The sequence below is a fragment of the Clytia hemisphaerica genome, unplaced genomic scaffold, assembly GCF_902728285.1.
Source record: "Clytia hemisphaerica strain Z4C2 unplaced genomic scaffold, Clytia hemisphaerica genome assembly, whole genome shotgun sequence".
Classification (NCBI taxonomy): domain Eukaryota; kingdom Metazoa; phylum Cnidaria; class Hydrozoa; order Leptothecata; family Clytiidae; genus Clytia; species Clytia hemisphaerica.
Window position 1 is genome coordinate 1328602 of NW_027103900.1, and position 23493 is coordinate 1352094.

The 23493-nt window shown below is 35.1% G+C and overlaps 1 long non-coding RNA gene across 1 annotated transcript; it reads left to right on the plus strand.

The window, feature by feature from the left end:
- Window positions 1–15601: 15601 nt before the first annotated feature.
- LOC136808903 (uncharacterized) lies at window positions 15602–18016 on the plus strand. Its single transcript, XR_010846928.1, has 3 exons — window positions 15602–15697; window positions 16430–16657; window positions 17450–18016. It is a non-coding gene; the product is annotated as an uncharacterized lncRNA (long non-coding RNA).
- Window positions 18017–23493: the final 5477 nt, after the last annotated feature.

Sequence of the window (23493 nt, forward strand, 5' to 3'; positions counted from 1 at the left end):
TAAGTTTAAAACATGCAGTTTACATTTTTGAATCGTTGGAAATGTAACTACAAGTATTTGAAGTCGAGTCTTCGCTTGGCAGATGGAAAGTGACTATGTAATCCTATGCTATCCTGCCTACAACGGCTGGGTTTTGTGATTCCGATTGTTTCTATGGGAACATCATTTGGAGAAGAAATAAACTTGTAAAAGACTGTATCACTATATACTCCCAGAATCATTCATGAAGGAGTAGTAAGATATGGAGAGAGCTGGCACATTTTTAACACCTCCAGCAATGCCGAAAGTGAGTGACACTACAGAAAGTGAGTGACACTACAGAAAGTGAGTGACACTACAGAAAGTGAGTGACACTACAGAAAGTGAGTACATTGTTGACAATAACACCATATGAAAGGTATGATTATGATAGTTCTGGCACAGCATGCTCAAAGTGAGTGACTCAAGGTGTGAAAAACATCTCAATGTGTGAAAAACAACTCAATGTGTGAAAACGACTCATTGTGTGAAAAATGACTCAATATGTGAAAAATAATGCTGAAAATGTGCTCCCAAAAATCTAATTTAAGCTATGGGTAAATATTCTGTCTTATTCATTAGCGAGAAAAATGAGCTTCGTTCGAGTTTGCTCTAAGATCTGGACTAGTTTCACTACTATAGGATTTCTTTACTCCCTTGGATTTATCTACTCCCTTGGATTTATCTTTTTTACGTATCTCTCTGTTAAACAATGGCAACACCAAATCAAAAAAGAAGTTTATCCTGTTCAGATGCTCCAAAGAAGAAACGGTGTTTCAAGAGCAGAATTTCAAGGTGGAAGAATGACCGAACCTTAAATTTCAATGTTGAAAACTACTTTGATCAAGAAGAGGAATTCTTTATCATAACTCAAAAACTTAGTGGGCAACATACCAACTCAATCATTTTCTCTCCTGACAAAGCTGATCTTCTCATCGCTAATGTCACTGGTTATCTTTTGGAATGGAAACGAAAGAAGTTCAAGAATGAAATGCAAGACGTGTTTTTTAAGATCATGCGAGAAAAAGTCTTGCAAGTGCGGCGAGAAATGTGCGAAGGATGTTTGGAGGACTACCCAAGTCAACTTCATCACTACTGTCTCACAACGGAGACTAAGCAATTTGTAGAAGATGCATTTTCGAATCTCCTTAAAGTGGTCGATGAAGAGGAAGCCAACGAAATTTGCAACAATACGCTACAGATGAATGGTGAAATCAAATATTCCAAACAAGAACTCTTAGTTGATGAACAATGGGTCAGAAATTTGAAACAATTAATTTTAAAATACTTAAATTGTTAAATTATTTTATTACTCATAATATACCGTTACATAAAATAAATAAATAAAGCTAATGAAATAATCAAATTGTTGTCTTTACATATGTATCGATCTCTTATAGAAAAATGAATGTCATCAATATAATAAATCAGCGTGTTAAGATAATCCACCTGTTCGATTTTCTTTCGTTGGGTATATTTCTTTACACCTTTTGCTTTCTTTGATTGAATTGGGACCAGTCTCTTTTTATCTTTGTAGTGAGCGTGATGGTACATTGAGTACATCTTCGCTATTAACTTGATAATACTCCCATTCAGCAAAGCCTTAAAAGTAACTCACTTTTTTTAGTCTTTCTTATATTAAGGCAGTTGAGCTTGACGAAAGCCTCAAATAACTTCAATAAAATACCTTGAAGACTTTCAAAAAGCGAACGTTCCCAAATTCATTCTTTACAATAAAAATAGGACATCATTGTTTTCTTTAATCACGATTACTGATGCCTTGGTCATTTTGTTATTACAATACTCCATTTCATTTATATTTATACATTTATTCTAGCTTTTTGTTAGTGCTGACATCCTTGTCCTGTTACTTTTAGTCTTAAACAACGTATCTGAAACTTAAAGCATCATATATATTATCATGATGTTTCAGTAACCCTACCTTACGCTAAATACTTGACCTCGGGTGAAATGATTGACCCAAAGAATAAAAGAAATAAAATACAAGTATAATCTAATCAGAGAGCAATATATTCAGAGCTTTAATGAAAATACAAGTGTCCATTACAGAGATCGATTCGTTTCATTCTTTCATTTCATCATTTGAAAATTGAAATATTTGTCGATGAATCAAAAACCGACGTTTTTCAATAGCAAAATCCAATGCTTCCTCAAAGTCCATATCTTCTTCGTCTCTAACTCTTTGCAAAGTTTGCATGATGGCTTTATGAGTCATATTCTTTTTCATTGCCGGAGAAAAAGGATCTTGTATTTATAAATTTCATTAATTGATAAACCAGTCTCTTCGCATTCGTTGAACATGGTCTCCCAGATATTTATTGTTTCTTCATCACCTTGAGATTGTTCACTGTCATCAGAATCTTCATCATTGGACATTGACTCACTGTCTGGATGATCCTCATCTTCTTCCTCTTCAGATTCTTCAGGGTGGGCTTTTGCAACATGGCGATTGTAGTTGCTTTTGTGGAAAAGGTCTTTTCGCAATCGTCACATTCATACATCGTCGCCGTTGGTTTTAAACATTATGAAGAAATGGAATCTTTTCTTGCCAATTTATAGGCCAAATGCAAGAGGAATCCGATATAGGGTTTCTCTTTAGGATCTTGGATTCTTGTTCTTCAATTGAATACGCTCGTGTCTTTTTTTCTTTTCTTTACAATCGCTTTTGGGACAACGCTAGCTTGATCTTATTCTACATTTCCTAGTCTATTTATTAATCATTTTGGGACCATCACCTAATCTTTGTTTGGGATTACCTAATCCCTATTAAAGATTACCTAATCCCTATTAAAGATTACCTAATCCCTCTTTGGGATTACCTAATCTAAGGGAATCCTTTTTGAGATCACCTAATCCATGTTTAAGATTACCTAATCTTTAATTAGGATTATATTGAATCCATGTTAATATGTTTTGGAGATCACCTAATCCCTGTTTAAGATTACCTAATCCTACACTTAATCTCTCTTTGGGATTTCCTAATCTCTGTTTGGGTTTACCTAATTCAAGCTAATCCTTATCTCAGATCACCTAACCCTATTATAAGATCACCTAATCCCTCTTTGTAATTACCTGATTCAAGTAAGTCTTTTAGAGATTAGCGAATCCTTTTATTAGATTATCTAATCCCTCTTTGGGACCAACTTATCCTCATTTGAGATTATATAATCCCTAAGATTTTTTCTTCCAATTCACATCATTAACTGAAATCGCTGGGCGGGGAACGCCTCCGGCGTTCCTTTTTAACAAAAAGGAAAACCTCTGGTAAGTGGCGGTACAGGGAACGCCGGAGGCGTTCCCCGCCCAGCGATTTCAGTTAATGATGTGAATTGGAAGAAAAAATCTTAGGGATTATATAATCTCAAATGAGGATAAGTTGGTCCCAAAGAGGGATTAGATAATCTAATAAAAGGATTCGCTAATCTCTAAAAGACTTACTTGAATCAGGTAATTACAAAGAGGGATTAGGTGATCTTATAATAGGGTTAGGTGATCTGAGATAAGGATTAGCTTGAATTAGGTAAACCCAAACAGAGATTAGGAAATCCCAAAGAGAGATTAAGTGTAGGATTAGGTAATCTTAAACAGGGATTAGGTGATCTCCAAAACATATTAACATGGATTCAATATAATCCTAATTAAAGATTAGGTAATCTTAAACATGGATTAGGTGATCTCAAAAAGGATTCCCTTAGATTAGGTAATCCCAAAGAGGGATTAGGTAATCTTTAATAGGGATTAGGTAATCTTTAATAGGGATTAGGTAATCCCAAACAAAGATTAGGTGATGGTCCCAAAATGATTAATAAATAGACTAGGAAATGTAGAATAAGATCAAGCTAGCGTTGTCCCAAAAGCGATTGTAAAGAAAAGAAAAAAAGACACGAGCGTATTCAATTGAAGAACAAGAATCCAAGATCCTAAAGAGAAACCCTATATCGGATTCCTCTTGCATTTGGCCTATAAATTGGCAAGAAAAGATTCCATTTCTTCATAATGTTTAAAACCAACGGCGACGATGTATGAATGTGACGATTGCGAAAAGACCTTTTCCACAAAAAGCAACTACAATCGCCATGTTGCAAAAGCCCACCCTGAAGAATCTGAAGAGGAAGAAGATGAGGATCATCCAGACAGTGAGTCAATGTCCAATGATGAAGATTCTGATGACAGTGAACAATCTCAAGGTGATGAAGAAACAATAAATATCTGGGAGACCATGTTCAACGAATGCGAAGAGACTGGTTTATCAATTAATGAAATTTATAAATACAAGATCCTTTTTCTCCGGGCAATGAAAAAGAATATGACTCATAAAGCCATCATGCAAACTTTGCAAAGAGTTAGAGACGAAGAAGATATGGACTTTGAGGAAGCATTGGATTTTGCTATTGAAAAACGTCGGTTTTTGATTCATCGACAAATATTTCAATTTTCAAATGATGAAATGAAAGAATGAAACGAATCGATCTCTGTAATGGACACTTGTATTTTCATTAAAGCTCTGAATATATTGCTCTCTGATTAGATTATACTTGTATTTTATTTCTTTTATTCTTTGGGTCAATCATTTCACCCGAGGTCAAGTATTTAGCGTAAGGTAGGGTTACTGAAACATCATGATAATATATATGATGCTTTAAGTTTCAGATACGTTGTTTAAGACTAAAAGTAACAGGACAAGGATGTCAGCACTAACAAAAAGCTAGAATAAATGTATAAATATAAATGAAATGGAGTATTGTAATAACAAAATGACCAAGGCATCAGTAATCGTGATTAAAGAAAACAATGATGTCCTATTTTTATTGTAAAGAATGAATTTGGGAACGTTCGCTTTTTGAAAGTCTTCAAGGTATTTTATTGAAGTTATTTGAGGCTTTCGTCAAGCTCAACTGCCTTAATATAAGAAAGACTAAAAAAAGTGAGTTACTTTTAAGGCTTTGCTGAATGGGAGTATTATCAAGTTAATAGCGAAGATGTACTCAATGTACCATCACGCTCACTACAAAGATAAAAAGAGACTGGTCCCAATTCAATCAAAGAAAGCAAAAGGTGTAAAGAAATATACCCAACGAAAGAAAATCGAACAGGTGGATTATCTTAACACGCTGATTTATTATATTGATGACATTCATTTTTCTATAAGAGATCGATACATATGTAAAGACAACAATTTGATTATTTCATTAGCTTTATTTATTTATTTTATGTAACGGTATATTATGAGTAATAAAATAATTTAACAATTTAAGTATTTTAAAATTAATTGTTTCAAATTTCTGACCCATTGTTCATCAACTAAGAGTTCTTGTTTGGAATATTTGATTTCACCATTCATCTGTAGCGTATTGTTGCAAATTTCGTTGGCTTCCTCTTCATCGACCACTTTAAGGAGATTCGAAAATGCATCTTCTACAAATTGCTTAGTCTCCGTTGTGAGACAGTAGTGATGAAGTTGACTTGGGTAGTCCTCCAAACATCCTTCGCACATTTCTCGCCGCACTTGCAAGACTTTTTCTCGCATGATCTTAAAAAACACGTCTTGCATTTCATTCTTGAACTTCTTTCGTTTCCATTCCAAAAGATAACCAGTGACATTAGCGATGAGAAGATCAGCTTTGTCAGGAGAGAAAATGATTGAGTTGGTATGTTGCCCACTAAGTTTTTGAGTTATGATAAAGAATTCCTCTTCTTGATCAAAGTAGTTTTCAACATTGAAATTTAAGGTTCGGTCATTCTTCCACCTTGAAATTCTGCTCTTGAAACACCGTTTCTTCTTTGGAGCATCTGAACAGGATAAACTTCTTTTTTGATTTGGTGTTGCCATTGTTTAACAGAGAGATAACGTAAAAAAGATAAATCCAAGGGAGTAGATAAATCCAAGGGAGTAAAGAAATCCTATAGTAGTGAAACTAGTCCAGATCTTAGAGCAAACTCGAACGAAGCTCATTTTTCTCGCTAATGAATAAGACAGAATATTTACCCATAGCTTAAATTAGATTTTTGGGAGCACATTTTCAGCATTATTTTTCACATATTGAGTCATTTTTCACACAATGAGTCGTTTTCACACATTGAGTTGTTTTTCACACATTGAGATGTTTTTCACACCTTGAGTCACTCACTTTGAGCATGCTGTGCCAGAACTATCATAATCATACCTTTCATATGGTGTTATTGTCAACAATGTACTCACTTTCTGTAGTGTCACTCACTTTCTGTAGTGTCACTCACTTTCTGTAGTGTCACTCACTTTCTGTAGTGTCACTCACTTTCGGCATTGCTGGAGGTGTTAAAAATGTGCCAGCTCTCTCCATATCTTACTACTTGAAGGTTTCAGGCCTCTATTTAATAGCAAAATTTTTAAACTATATTCCCAGGATTAAACAAATTATGTTTGTTGTTTTTTGGCCTACCACGGAGGTCCTTTAAATTGACTGATGTTCGTTCGTCCCTCCGTTCGTCTGTTACCAGCTTTTCTCGGGATTGGCTCATTAGTTTTTTTCTGATTTTTTGCACAGTGATGCAAAATGGTGAACCCGATTTTCGAAAAACAGTTCTAGGGCCAAAAATTGCGTAAAAATGCCTAAAAATTTGGACTTTCTGTGAAATTGGATTTTCTTATTTGGGGAAATTCCCTTTTTGTCATATTTAGGGAAAAATGAGCCTTTCTCGCGATTGGATTTATATTTGTTTCTGATTTTTTGCACTTTGATGTAAAATGGTAATATTTAAAATCTGACGCAGCCAGATTTTCAAAAAATAATTTTTTGGGCAAACTTTCTCATCATCAGGTAGGTCGATTCAGCATGTTGCTTGTTGAAAGTGTTCTCAACCTTCAGTTGACCTAGGATCTTAGGCTGCATGCATCCCCTCTGATATTTTTTATACAGGGTGTCCGGAAAAAAAGTATCGAGTTCGAACATGATTCTGAGTAAAAGGTTGTTGCTTGTGTTTAACAAAACGTAAGAAAACATATATGTACCAACACAATAATTGTTTTTACAACAACAGTCGTTATGATTAAAAAGAATTAACTTTCATTACAATTTTCATGTCGTTAAAGTTATTGAAAATTGTTTTTTGTAAAAGTTATTCATAAAAGGATGTCTCATGACAATTAATATGACACTGAGAGAAGATAACGAGTTCAATAGTTTTATGCGTTGCCTAACAAGTCTCTTTGTTTGAAAATGCTGGCCTAGTTTGTTGCTATAGGGCTATTTTCGATTCTTGCATATCCAAGCAATTCGCTTTATTTTTCAGAACTCAGAACGATGAGTAAGCAAACGATATCACTATTATTTAAAAACAAAACCTTTAACCATATTTTTAAATGAATTTTTCATGCTGATTCCCATATTTGAAATCTGTTTCTCCATATCTCTTACCCCTGGGCAGCTACTGGAGACCTCTTTTTTTTGGGGAGGCGTACGGGGTTTGTTATCTCCGAAATACCGAATAATTTTGCTAAAATTTCCGAAATTCCGTAAAAAAGTACCTGCAATTCTGCCGTCCAAAGCAAAAAGCAGGTAAGTCCATAAAAGTCAACATTAAGAAAAACGCAAAAAACCTTTTGACCTTGGCCGAGGTACATTTTCTCTATTAACTAGCTCAAGTTTTGTATTTTTGGAAAGAAAGTAATTGTAGAAAGTAAAAGGCTAGTCAATTTCTTTTACTCAGCTATTTATTATCGATTTATTGAGAGATTGTGGACTTACCTGCTTTTGCCATAAGAAATGAATGTCGTGGTTATATAGTATTTTTTTAAAAAAAGAAGGTAAGTCCATGTTTAAATTAACAAGACGAGTTCAGAGTGAGGGAAATTTCGAAACAAACTTTAGAATTCTAGAATGAATTCGAACATTCGATTGACACATTCGAAATGGTAAACGTTCGTACAGTATCTGGAAAATTGACAGTGGAATAGCATTTTTTAAAAGAAGGTAAGTCCATAAAAGAGGTAAGTCCATCTCAGAGAAATAATTTATTTTCCTTAAAAAGAAGGTATGTCTATTACTGTGATAATAGGTGGACTTAGGGAGCGGTCATAAAGTATCTACTAGGGGGGGTGGAGGATTCTAGGGGGGGGGGTTCGAAATTTTTTTCGAGGGTTTAGGGGGGGGTTCCAAAATTTTTTTGAGGGCTTAGGGGGGGGGTTCCAAATTTTTTTGGGAAACTCAAGAGAAAATGTAGGAAGTCTAATTTCATAGTTTTACGTTTGAAGATTTCAAAAATTTTTCGGCCTTACGGCCCACAACTCATAATTTATCTTATTGGATATATGTACATTTCCTAATGGCATTATTTGGGCATCATCGCCTTGCCCTTTTGATTTGTAACATTGAGCTAGGTGAGGGAAGTAGATTAGTGGCTCTCACAGCTCATCAGAGTGGTTTGAAAAAGTACTTCTTAAAAGAAATTTGTCAAAACAAAGTGTCTTTTAGCTAAAATGGTGGTGAAAAATATTGAAATTTTCGCCCGTCGGCGCAAACCATGGTTGCGCCTCCTTAGCATCTGCTAATGTCAAAACACCTTAACATTTCAAATTACAAAAAACAAATTCCAAGTTTCTTGACTCAAAGATTCCGGGCGTTACTTTCAACCATACTGCTCTTACAGTTTAATATTTTCACTTAATAATGGAGGGCGCAAGTAAGGACAGAAAATACCAGGGGCGCCAATTTCATAGTTTGCACCCCCAGAAAATTAAGCCAGGTCGCTACTGGGGAAAATAAGCCGTATTTTTTTCCAAATTTTACAGAAGCTCAGAGAAAACCACTTGATGATTCTTGTCTTAACCCTGTTATACTTTAACTTAACAGGGCTAAACTACTATCTCCCTTACCTTATTTTGACATAAAAAACTGTCATACAAACAAATAATACTCTTTGTACCGCATCTGGATGAATTCTTTTTCACGTAAAGATTTTCTTAGTTGGGGGTGGGGGTGCGAAAAAATATTGGGCCTTATGAGGGGGGGGTTCGAAATTTTTTTTGAGGGCTTAGGGGGGGGGTGCGAAATTTTTTTTGGATTTTTCAAAATATCCTCCACCCCCCTCTAGTAGATACTTTATGACCGCTCCCTTACCTTCCTTTGCTTGGGAATTTCCTTTTTTCGATGGACATACCTGAAAATGACATGGCCGTTTTTCCCAGTAGGAAAAATATTTTGAATTTTTTTTTCAAAAATAAGTTACTTGGGTGCTATAGAGTCAATTTTTAGCAAAAAATAATTTTTCGAAATTTTGGACTTACCTGGTTTTTGCTTTGGACGGCAGAATTCCTATACCGACTTTTTTTGGGTATATTTCCTTGTTTTGACTATTTTTTCATCACAAATTTGATTTTTCATGTATAAATTCTGAAAAAGGGGGATAAAAACTTACCGAAATTCCGAAGCGCATGGATTTCCGATACCAAAACAATTTCAACATTCCGAAATACCGAAGGAATTTTGCCCGATTTCCGAAATTCTGCAATTCTGAAATACCATACGCCTCCACTTTTTTATGGAAAACTGCCCAAAGGCGATAATTCCGATTAACTTACTACAATCAAAGCAAAATTTAGACTGGAGATGTTAATTATTTATTTTGGAATATTTCATGAAAAAAAAAAGAAAATTCATGATGACGTCAGCATTTTTTGACATGTTTTAATTTTTCCCGACAACAAATGACGTCATTTAAATATTCTGAACTTAATTTTTTAAAAATATTTCAGAAGTGTTAATTTACAACTCCATTCATATTCAAAATTTGGTGTTGATTGCATTAATAAAATTGAAGTTATCGCCGTTTTTCAAAAATGACGTCATTTGAATCTTACTCATGACGTGTTTTTTCGATGTATTTTATAACGTCAAAATCAGTTTTTGAACGATATCTTCAGATTGACTTAATGCAAATTTGTAACCCAGCACTTTTCGAAATCCTCTCGTTGATACGATTATTTTGAGCTATATATGAGAGTTAGTTAAGGAATAATGGGAAGCGGTGCGCGTCACGCAAAATATATTTGGGACATGCCTTAACTCACCCGAGTAAGTTTGTAATATATTTTATAAACATTTTTCAACGCTGAAATGCAGAATTCCAACTGCGTGTATACTTTTGAATCAATTTTGTCACTCCAAAAAACCAAAAGAAAAAAAGTTTTTAGCTCAAAAGGATAAAAAGTCCATTTTCTTCTTCTTCATTTTCACGAAATGAAATGGTCACTTCACTTTTTTTTCTAGAAATTTTTGTGCTCTGAATCATCTTTTAAAATGGTATGTAATATGCTAGGAATGGGCTTTTCCAGGAAAAAATTGAATATGGTGGTGGAGGATATAACAATTTTCAGTGATTTAACCCCCGGGCAAAGTGACTTTTGGCCCCTCGGAAAATGCATCAGTTGACCCCCCGGACAACCCATTTAACCCCCGGACAGAACAAATTTACTCCCGGACAAGGCAAATTTTGATAATTTTTCGCTACCCCCCGGACAATATATCCTCCACCCCCCATGTACGGACATTTTCTGGAAGAGCCCAATGAAGCAATGGGTGGAAAATGGCATCGATGAAAATGGCAAGCAGAACAATGATTTAGAGTGCACACTTAAGGCAAATGGGCTTTAAAAAGTACTAAGTGCGATACCATCAAGGTATATGAGCCAATAATCACTATTCCCATAGTCACTGATTTCCTGACAAAAAACTTGTCTGTCCGTCTCAATATAATCTGCAGTTAAGACAATAAACTACTGCAATAGACGATATCGGCTTAACCGAATTCTCCCCGAATGATTACCCATGATGCATTGCACAAAAAAAATTCACGGACGATAATCCTAACCCTAACAATGCATCATGGGTAATCATTCGGGGAGAATTCGGAAAGCCGATATCGTCTATTTCCGAGCACATGGAAAAAATGTACTAATTCTCATGCCCCCTGCACTGGCCTAGCAACTACCATTTTGAGGATCCTTAGCAATTTTTGGAGCTGTAAAAAAAAAGAATTTACAATCATAGCAAACACATAGCACAATCTTTGTTGGCATGTAGCTTCTTCCATTATTGAAATAGCACCCTTTGCTGTAAACTGCACCAGGGCATCCATAGGCAAAGCGAGATACCCTGCAAAATTTATGAGGGAGTGCAGATGTTTATGACATATTCATTATCTTTTGATAAAACAAAGACAATAATTACAGTGTCGTAAAAACTGCTCTCACCCATAAATTTTGCAGGGTATCTCGCTACGCCTACGTGATTGAGACAGGGGTGTTTTTTATTCTTTTTCTTTGATACAAATAAGATCCTCTTTTTCACCCACCATGAACATACCCTTCAAATTAAAAATTTGATTTGGTTTTATCTGAAGTTACAAAGCCTTGTCAAAAAGTTGAGTCTTGACGCATGAAAAATATGACCTCGAAGATTTTCACAGTATTGGCTGAAATTGATCATAACCTAGCGTGTGAACATGTTACTTCGAAGAATCAATTAAAGTTGATTGCGTAAACATGCAAGTATGCGAGGTCACGTCATTTACACTGTCCACTATCTTATTTTCGACATGGAAACCAGATGAAATGGAGTTTTTATAAGATACTTTTATAATTGGTCATTTGAAGTAATAAAAATGACGCCTTTTTTAGAAAAAGTTACAAAAGTGTTTCATTACTAGTTAACGACCAACCAAATCAAATAAGAGCTTGTAAAAATTTCATCTCGTCCCATGGAAACGGCAAAGTGTCCCTTAACGCAGCCCTAATCGATCATATAGTGTTTCCAGGTCTCACTTGCATGTCACGATCATAGATTTATAAAGCCCGAAGGGCTAGATGGCGTACTCTTGCTGAAAAGTGTGCCGTGGTTAGATAGGAAATCCTAACTAGGTCACGTGATATAGCAATAGAATTTCAGCGCTTGACCAATCAGAAGCTTCGCGGGCTTTCGAAAACAATATTCATTTTTTTTGCTTGGAAGAGCTTAAAGTGGTCAAGCGTGGTGAAGATTAACTTTAATTAGCCTATTTCATAGGATTCGTGTTTTTAGCATATGATCTTGATAATCCGAAGTAACATGCAGATTGAACCTAGCGCTTATTTTGTTTTCACAAGTATTTCCAAAACTGGCGATTATTTTCAGCCCGGCGTCTATGCGCAAACCGCAATTTCCGATGGGATATAAGTGACTTCCAAAGATTGCTCTTTAGCTCATCGGGCTATGAACTCCATGCTTCTGTTTCGTGAAATATTTAAGATGAAAACAGGAGAGAAATAATTTCGACTCCCAAAGGAAAATTTCAATTCCATTTATTAATGAAGTTAGATTTGAAACACTTTGTTAGGAAGTGCCTCCTATTTCCCAAAACGTGTGATGGATTTAATCCGTCGTACCAAATGTGACGCAAACCATATCAAATAGTTAAGAAATTTAGAAATATTCAGGGTCAGTCTTTGTTATTTAAAACCTGGTTGCCGTCCACTGCAAGGGGGTTTCGAAGGTCAATTGACCTGTCATTAATGCGGGCCTATAAAAATGTAAACAAGATTTACCCATCCGTCAACTTACTGTCAAAATTGCTGCTCCAACCTATGAAAATGATTTTCTGTGCAATAGACATCATTAATATTCCAGGTAACGTATTGAATTTGACATCGGAATGGGGCTTCAGTTAAGTGGGTTTAACATTAAAAATGCAATTGATAGATCCAAAGGGTAATAAGACGTCAGGAAATGATATCAAAATAACACCAATGTTAAAAATAATTTTCTAAAGAAAAGTTCTTATTTCCTATTCATAGATCAATTATCGTCTCAGTTTTCTTTTTGGGCGTTGGTAGAACCTTTCGTAAGCGATATCAGTATCATTGATAAGCGAACTAAGGAACTGAGCTCGAGTTTGATAAAATTGTCTAACATTCTATTGGCGTAAGAAGCTCTAATAATTTAGAAGGTTTGCCTATAAGGCGAAAAAAAAAATGTAGTGTTTCCGGAAACCGGCCGGGTAAAAAAAATAATTTTCTGACCCGACTGCAGACTATTTGTTCATCTATATAGTTCATCATAAAGAAAATCAAGTTGACCGTTCAAGCTATCAAACGTCGTTTGGTTAGATATTCCCGCTTGTAAATCAAGTTTTGTGTCTTTAGTAATTGATGCGTTAGTATTCAGGGCTTACTTCATACTGTTTGCATTTCAATGATCCTAAAGTTATCAAAAATAGCAAAAAAGATTTTTTTTTCTGGCCGGTCTTATGAGAGCGGTTTTCCTTCACCCGCATTTCGGAAACACTACATTTTTTTATTTTCGCCTAATGTGTTAGTAATCCTTTCTTTCCTCTCAAATAGGCTTCAGAATGTGAAACTGAATAGGAAAATGTCAAAAGATTGGTAATGTCCAATATTATAGTACGCTTAAATGGGAACTCTCCCATTCTCGCATGAAGCTTTTTCGCTAGCGATTTTTAAGCATCCGGCAATTCTTTTTCCCGCTTTTTCTGTATTGATCTTTCAATTTAGTCAATTTTCAGTCTTAAGGGCTCTGGATATACCCAATTTTTCGATTTTACACCAACTTAAATGGCAATTTCTGCATTTAAAAAAGATTAATGTATAACTTTTTTTATATGTCCTGTTAAACCTACCTTTTTAGAATTTAAAAATCGAAAATTTGAAATGAAAAAATTAAATGAAGAAGAAAACGAAGAGTATTTCACTACACCTTTCAAAGCCCTAATCTCGGTAAAAATCAGAATTTTTTTTGGTTCAGGTGATGTATCTATTTAGTATCCAAAAATACAATTTCGGAAAATTTTTCTGGAAGTATCTTTCCTTTAATATCTCCAAAAAACCTTATTTTTGGCAATTTTCTCCACTAAATTTCCATACGAAAACAGCTATAATTTGGGATGTAGCCAAATAGAAAATTTTTCCGGAAAAATCTAAATAAAGAAATTATTTGTCATTAACTTAAAAAAAGTTTGAAACAATAAAATGATTTTCCCAAGGAGATTAGGCTTTTTTTGTGAAAAGTATATGAATAGCGTCGTTATGACGTTTTATTAAGGTCCATGTCACACTTATTCCTTAATTACTCATGATGTAATTACTTAAGTTCATTTTTTCAAAAGCAGTTTGTTCTAACATGTCAAAGAAGCGAAAACAGAAGATTTTCAAATTCTGAAATTGATTTTTGACTATGACCAGAGCCCTTAAATTGAAAGCCGTGAAAACGTGTATTCTTTTCTTTTTCTAATTTAACACTTAATCTCTTTTTCTTTTTCATTCTTAAATATCGAATTTTCAAAGCTATTCAAAGTCTTTCAAATTCAACCTCCAATGTCTGCCCACGGCTAGCCATGATGGCTGCGAATAACTCCTAGCATAAGAATAGTTTTATAAGATACTTTTCATTGTGGTAGATCTAGCGATGTAAAATCTTCTTGGGGATCTTATTTTTTTGCAATTAGATAAGAAAAAATAGCACTTTCGATTCGATTGGCTCTCAAAATAACCTCGACCATTTCCAACCTTTTTTTAAGACCGAAAAGGTAAAGTAGCAAAAACATTGCTCTAGATAATTTTCTTCAAACATTCTTCAAACAAAATTGTCTTACGTAATTCTCTCCTTGGAATCGATTTTCCTTGAAAGATACAAGAATCTATTTTAGGTTGTTTACCCTGGCAAATACAAGAAACGTGTTTTATCTAATTTTCCTTGGAAAATACAAAAAATTGTTTGCGGTAACTTTCCTCGGAAAAATATAAGACATTTTCTCAACATAATTTTCCTTGGAAAATACAGGAAAATGTTTTAATCACAATGTTCCATTCAATATACAAAAAAATATCATTGCTCATTTTCTTTTGAAAATACAAGAAATCGTTTACATATTACTTTTAAGAGTAGTGCTTTGAATTTTTCAAAACTAACAGCGAGCGAAGTGGGCTTAATTATCAAAAGACGTCTCGGACGACGCCGGGACGGTTAGTCTTCTATTTAGACGGTATACATACGCTGGTGTGCTTATTTGTTGATGATACATAACTAGTAAAAGATAAACACTAAAGACGCAATGAAGTTACAACAGGATATCGACGTCAACGACAGTTGACATACAAAATATATTTTTTTGGACGAAAAATGCATCCTTTTTATATGCGCAATAAATGGGCCTTGTCTTTTCTTCAGCAAGTGACGCAAAATGATAGCTGGGCTTGTCAAAGAATGTATGACCTTTCTATTTGGAAAAACATAGTCAATTTTATTTTGCAAAGACAGAAATTTTGGAAGGTAGTCACGCAAACTTTAAAAACTCAATGGAGGAGGTATCTCCTTGCCAAGGAATTGCTAATTTTTACCTTGAAAAGTTCTCCACGCTTGAGAGTGACATCAACCCATCAACCAGTATTATAAAAAGTTCCAAAAATAATCATAAAATGATTGAAAAAAAATCCTTGTCCATTAAATTAAGAAATGAACTATAAAGAGAACAAAGGCTTTACTTCTCTTCTTGTTCAACCCAGTCCTAAAATAAGAATATGTCTAAAACGGTACAAATAGAGATGGACCTGATACATTATTCCCTTCACTTACTCAAAACAGACGCACATAGCCAGTTAGAAGGTTCAATCATCGTTTACACTCACTACAAGGTAAGTTAAAGATTAAATTATGTAATGGAACTTCTTTCATTCAAAATATACACCACTACAATAACTTGGAATTGTGAGTCTTTTCTGGCTTTTTCTATCAAATACATTAAAGCCAATCAGCTGTAGTAAAAGTGATGTAATGTCAGAAAGCATTACAAGGGGGAGTATACCTTTAATACATTTGGATTCTGGGTTAGAGTTATAAGTGATGGTGTTAAATATCTGAATTCAACGACATTCTCATACACCCCTGTCTCACTAACCCGGTGGAGCTTTTTTCTTCATTGGGGATAAAAATCTCTTTTGAAATTCCAATGGGGATAGGAATTCTTTTGTTCCAAGGTTAAGAAATCCAGTGGGGATGGTTTTGGAGTGCAATTTGAATTTGAATTGAATTTCAAACACAGGGGTGTCTCATAGACACAGAATATTGACTTTTAATTTTTCCTGGTAAACTTTAACCCAGCCTCCTCATGCTTCAAGGGTCAATATCCCAACTACTGGCACACACCGTTGTTTCAACGTTTATTTAACGCTCACTACGTCTATATAATGTTAGATGAACGTTGGAACAACGTTTTGTGCCAGCTGGGAGGTGTATCTCACCACCAACAAAACTGCAAAGAGGTGTTACTTCTCTACTTATGGCAATCTTAGAGGTGAATTCGTTTTCTTTTACTTTCAACAAATTTTGAAAAACCTATCTATCTATTTTTTTTGTTTAAATTTCAGAAACCATAAAAACCACAAAATACCAACCTACAATGAACTCATTCACTAAGACAATCTTTTGCTGTGCAATTCTCGTCTTTTCAACGGCAAATACAGCACCTGTTACCAATAGTAACACAGAAAACAATAATAATGACATACCAATCGAAATTGTTGACAAAACTGGTTTTGCAAGTGGAACAAATGACATCAAAATTGAGGGTTATGACTTTGAAGGACAAGAGAAAGGTAGGATGAGGTTTAATTTCTAACATTCTTTGTATTAGTTCTCTTCTTAAGCAACTTGACAAACTTTTGCACTTGTTTCCAATACTCGCTATAGGGTTCATTGTCCTACAAGCATTTGAACCCTTTTTTGACTTTAAAGAATATAATACTAGCATTAACATTAGCATCAACTAGAATTGAATTGAAACATCATTTTGGCGTAGCTAAGATTCAAGCTCTTTAGAAGATCTGATATTTTTTTTACAAACTGGAACTTTTAAACCCTTATAGTAGGAATCGTGACATCTTTTATACGACGCAACCAAACCTGGTCAATTCAAAAAATGAAGTTTTTAAAGAGTTTCTTGCGATGGGGGTTTCCGCTAAGGCCTAGGAAACTGACGTCACAGACAATAAACCCCTTGACCCCAAAAATAAAACTCAATAAAACTCAAAACCACTTACTAATTAAAAGCTCTCAAAAATCTATATAGAGGACTTTTAAGTGGATATAGTCGATTTCCCAATGGAACTCGAGTAAATCAACCGGGAATGGCGTCAAAACGCAACTTTGACATTGATTTTCTCGAGATAGGTATTAAAAGGGTGCATAACTATAATAGAGACTCCTTCTGACATTTAGCTTCGGACATTTAGCTTTAAAAAAAAACGGAAAACACTAGGTCACAGATATTGTGTTATATTAGATCAATATCAAAGACATGTGTCGCTCAAGGAAGGGTGTACTATTTCAGAATTATCAAGATCGTCTCAAAGAAAATTCCTGAAAACAATCACTGTCTTTCATTTAAGATATTGAAGGGCAAACCTGCAGACGCGTCAAGACCTCGAAATATTTGGTAGATAAGAAGAAAGGATGCAAGAGTATTCGCAGGGTTGAAATCGCTGTTTGTAGAGGCATTAACCAAACAACCAATCAACAATCAAATCAAGATCATTTCGACCAATCATCATCATCATCATCATCATCACAAAATGGTAGCCTAGATGTGGTAAATGCTAATCCTTCTCGAAAATTCGAATGTCAAGCATCTAAAGCACGAAAGCAGAACGTCGACTTTTTGTGTCGAGGAGGTGAAATAAAAACTTTTTACATTCGAATAGTAACATTGTGCCGGTTCAAAGGAGTTTACAGCAATAATAATCACTACCCACGTGTATGAGCAGAAACTGTACCAAAAAAACAAAACCTTTGACCAGGTCAAATCAAATTTCTTTTAACATTGACTGTATATGGAAACAGATATTTTAACGTGAAACTTTTTACTTGTCAAAAGAAAATATTATTTATTGCTAAAACACAGGTCTTTAGTCCTGTTTTTTATGACGAAACGAAATATATTATTTACTACTTTTTAACTGTTTATTTTGCACTTTTTCTAACAGAGAACTTTTTTCCAACGTCGCTCCCATATTATCCCGTTACGTCACAGTTCCCGTATTATCAGCTTTTTCATACTTACTGATGGAGCTAGATAATATTCTCTGGCGTCCATCAGTAATGTAAATAAAGCCTGGAATACACGGTCACGAGGTTGCTCTTCTCTATTAACTATCCCTATGAGCCTATGAGATGATTCTGCCGAAATAAATACCATCTTTTTTTTCTTCAGACCGAAAAACCGACAAAAAGGGTCACACTGTAGAACCGTACGCTCCCTTTAAACGGTGTGGATGTATCGTAGCTTAGAATATTTTTTCACTTTTATATTTTTGTGGGGTGTGCACTGTTTAAACCAGTACTAATGCCTAAATACTTTTAAAATTTTCAAGTCAAAAGACTGATGACTTCTGTAGGGGGGGGTATTTTTAAAGATCGACCTGTAAAGTACCAAATATGACGAGACTTAGTCGTCGGAGGAATAACACTAACCAGAATAATAAAATTAGCAAATTCATGATTTTAGCCAAATTCACATTCTGGTCAGTTAGCTACTATATCAAAACCAAAAGGTTAAAAAAACTCAAGTACTACAATCAACACCAAATATATTGAGAATCAAGTTCCTTTAAAACATCCGGCCTGAAAAGTAAGCTAGAGCACCTAAATATGATTGTGGTTTTTATAAGTTTGCAGTTTATAACTTTGATTGTAGATTGGTACCTTACCAACCTCGTGCCCGTGTATCCCAGGCTTTATTTACACTACTGATGGACGCCAGAGAATAATTATCTAGCGCCATATAGTTAAAGCATAAAAAAGCTGATGATGCGCAGGGAACGAGGTTGGGTACCTTACCTTACCGTTGATGACTTGATCTTTCTAGTACTGGGAGGTCCACGCCATCCAGAATTTTCTCGAGGTTAGATCCTTCATGGTTAGATTTCCATATTTTGTCTATAATTTGTTGAGGGCTGACCAGGCTTTTGCTTGTCTGATTTCCATATCTCGTTTTTTAGAGAAAATGAAAATGAAATTCTTGAACAGCTTTGATATGTCTTGAAACACCCCCTTCTCACAGACCCGGTAGGATTTATTAGCCGGTGAGGGTAAAAATAACAGACCACTCGATGGGGATTGAAATTACAATGTTCTTTTATGGCTGGGGACTTGAATTATATTGTTTTCTAGCTAGAAAATTCAGTAGGGATGGAAAAAATAGCACAATATTTTACAGTGCGGATTTGCTTATCTGCTTATTTCAGCGGGGACAAAAATTAGAGTATAATTTTCTACTGGGAACGATATTTTTGCAAATTTTTCCAGTAGGAAGGGTTCCCAGTGGGTCTGTGAGAAGGGGTGTCTTGAACCCTGTCTTCTTTGCATTGACAAAAAGACCTAAAGTCTATTCACGATAAGTGTGCACTCTTTTTTCTTTTACCTATAACTTTTGAAGGAATTCTTCAATCTTTATAAATTTGGTATCGTTGGAAAGATATTAGTGAGTGGAACAATTTGAAATAAAAAAAACTTTAAAAAGATTATAAAAATGAAGATGAAAATGGAGAAGAAAAAAATGAAGATCTTGTAGAAAAGTGCTATAACTATCATTTTCACTGAAGTGAATCCTTAATCTTCGAACGTCATCACTGTGAAAAAAAATTCTCAAAAATAATCATTCAGTCAAAAGATATCAAACAAAGTTATAAGCTGATTGACGTCTAAAAACGCTGCTTTCTGTAGTTTTTTGCTGTTTTTTGGGGTCAATCCCTTATTAAATTTGTATCATAACTTTATATTGAATAAATATTTTAATGAAATTTCTTCACAGTGATGATCTCCTAAGATCAAAAAATCTCTCCAGTGAAAATGAAAGTTATAGCACTTTTCTACAAGATCTTAATTTTTTTCAAGATCTTAATTTTTTTTTTTTTGGTGCTTCTTCAATACGATGAACGAAGATACCTTAAGGGAAATTATTTTGGCGGGAACTAATTTTGGCGAGCGGCGAAAATCTTAAAAAAATTTAATTTTGGCGGGAACTAATTTTGGCGAGTCAACGAAATTTTTAATTTTGGCGGGAACTAATTTTGGCGAATGAAAACGTAAATTTGTTCTATTTTGCCTTATTTAGAGCAATTTTGATGAATTTCAGGGGTTATTTTGGCAAGGAAACAAAAAATTTAATTTTGGCGGGAACTTATTTTGGCGAGTGAGCAAAATATTTAATTTTGGCGGGAACTAATTTTGGTGAATTTCGTCTAAATTCGCCAAATCCGCCAAAATTAGTTCCCGCCAAAATAAGTTCCCTTAAGGTAGTTGCATCATTGAGAAGGTCAGGGATGATGCATAGATCATCGGCATAATCAGCATCAGTAATCATATCGGGGGATGTCTACGGCTTTTTTGTTGTTTCAAAGTATGCCTAAATTCATTATTAATTTGGCTGCTTTTCTCATTCTAGCATCAAGGCAAATTACAAAGAGGTATGGAGTGAGCGTGCCACCTTGCAAAACTTCTTTGGTTATGTTAAGAATAGCAGTGCTGCCGTTTGAAGATCTTACCATCGATTTTGTATTCTTATAAAGCATCATTATAGTTAAAACAGTTTCTTCAGGTGTGTCATATGAGAGTAAGACCTGTTCCATTTTGGTTCTAATTATAAGTCGCTATATAAATATACAAAAAAAAATTGTTTCACGCCACGGTGATAGATATTTATGCTGCTGATACTTGCACTTAAATACTGGCAGTTTTGGCTATATAAGGATTCTTATTTCAAAAATCAGGCAAATGCTGAGGAAAGAGGGTTCAGCGTCAGTGAGAAAGCATTTCTATTATAACAAACGTTAACGAGTTTAGCTATTCTATTAACGAGATAATTTGCTTAAGTTTGGTATATAAAATTCTCCTTAATTTTCAAATAAAATTTAAGACTTCCCGTTGCATTTCTTTCTTTATCAAAATGGGAAACAGGACAGTTAAACATCAAAAGCTTTATTTTCATTAATTGCCTTTTCGAAACAAAATGTCCGCAAATTCATACTTCCGCATTTCTTTTTTTCGATATTCCGTTTCAAAAAACTTGATTCTATTATTGTATTAAAGTTTCTCTATTCGAGGTGGAATAACTTATAGAAAGATTTTTGCTACAACCAAAGTTGTAACATTTGAAACAACAAAACAGGAATGTCACAAATCACATATAGTTTTAAAGTGCGGGGAATGTTTGGAGCATTAGGTAGGATCTCAGGATATAAAACTATATTAAAATTCATCTTTAAGCTTTGATAAAATACAAAACACCAAGAAAAATCTTTGGTGGTTTGAAGTATTCAATATACACTGTGATTTGGAAATCTCGATAAATTTGTCAGTAGAGAAATAAGTATGCTTTATATATATATATATCAAAAATTGCCTTCAATAAGTCACAGCTATTCAGGTCAGCGTATAAGCTATTCGCGCTGATGATGACCCACCTCTTTGTTTGATACCCACGTGTGAAAGAAACTTATAATGATGTATGTACATGTAACAACCAGTGTCGTGTCAAGATTGGTCATAGCCTCGTCCCTGTGTATCCCAGGCTTTTTTATTTACGTTACTGATGGGCATGAGGGGGTAGTACTGTCAGTAAGCATAAAAAGGTAATATGCAGGGCAGGAAAACAAGCTTTAATTGACCCATAAAAATCTTATGAATGTTTTGAGTTTTCGCAGGTAAGCAGGAATTAAAAGTTCCATTCCAAGAATCCCGCCCCTGGCAGAAAGAGACGTATTATTGCTCTAATGACCATAAAGTTCAGTTTGCGAAAAAAACACGAAACAGCCTCTGAATATCGTAATATCGTTCTTTGTTTGAAATCATATCTGAGAGTCTCTTAATAAATTTTAGACATTCTCATCCAGTTCCAGCTGCGAATGAGCCGTGCTCAATTTGAAGAACTCGTTCGTTGTACTCTCGCTTTTTATCATTTTCATTTACGACGTAACTTCGCGTCGGATCTTGAGTGGCGTACCTCTTCGCTAATGGGTTGAAAACCCTTACATCAAAAAATGCTTTTTGGCCGGTCACCCAAAATCCTCTTGCTGATACATCGAGTCTGGCTTCACGAGATGTGTTGGCAGATTTCGGTAGAGTTTCAGTACCTACTCTACGATGGCCCCTAAGGCTCACCACGCACTTCCAGTTCTTATAAAATTTGTGAACTAGAACTGTCTAGGGTCATGGCCCAGAAGGCTCACAAGACACTGCGCACTTCCGAGTTTTTTTGTGACGACATTGCACACTTCTAAAAATATTTTAGAAACGTAAAAGTCCCCCTCGAAAGATAGCCGTTCTGGTCAGCAAAATAGATACCGAGTTGTAATAAGTGAGTTGATGATAATAGCGAAGAGGCTCGGAAATCCCGAGTTATATTTCTTGAGTTCAAAAGCCGAGTTAGTTACGGAAAACCGAGTTATGACGTTATTTTTCGGAAATTTCGACGTCATTTTGTACCTTCTATATGACGTCATTCTCAATTCTGTAGCTCGTTTTTTTTCCTTGACTTTAAAATTTCGAGTTATCTCTGATGGTATCTAAACTCAAGTAAGTCCTGCCTTTAAATTTTCGAGTCATTTCTCGTTTTTTAACTCGGTTTTGTTTCTTTTAAATTTTCGAGTTATTTTCCTTCCTGTAGATTCTCGGATTCTCGAATTATTTTCACAGCAGAAGGCTCAAAACACACACACACACACTTCTAGTTTTCATGCACTTAGGGTGGTCCTATGGCGGAAAATACCAGCGGCGTGGAGGCAAAAAAACAAAGTTGATATTTGCTCACTTTTTGCTTCCCAGATTTTTGCCACTGGGGGGAATTTTGCAGACCAGGACTTAACTCAGAAATTTTAACCTGTAACTCTTGATATGAGCAACTCGGAAATTTTAACTCATTTTGCGTAACTCGACATTCATTTTATAGACCAAAAAAAAAATTGATCGCGCGGGCCGCTCGCTTGGAAATTTCCCGCCCTGACAAAAAGTCAGAAGTGCGCAGTGTCACTTGAGCCTTCTGGGCCATTGACCATAGGCAGTTCTAGTTCACAAATTTTATAAGAACTGGAAGTGCGTAAAAACTAGAAGTGCGTGTTTTGAGCCTTCTGGGCCATCGTACTAACGGATATAAGGTTGGTTCTTTCCGGACATCTCAGCAAACCTTTGATAGCTGGTTTGCTATGAAGCCGCTGATATCGTTGTGCCTCATTGATACGAAACCACCTTTTTTGCACGTCAGGGCATATTCGAGCGAGAACGGAGTTCCACATTTGCAATGGGAAGGTGTACGCTGTGTAATGCCCACCCGTAACGGATTCTGATTAGGTCAACGAAACATTGCTTGTTGAGAATGTATCCTTCGTTTTGAACAGGCAAAGTCGTGAGCCATGCTTAGGCTCTGTGTTGTCGATTGAGC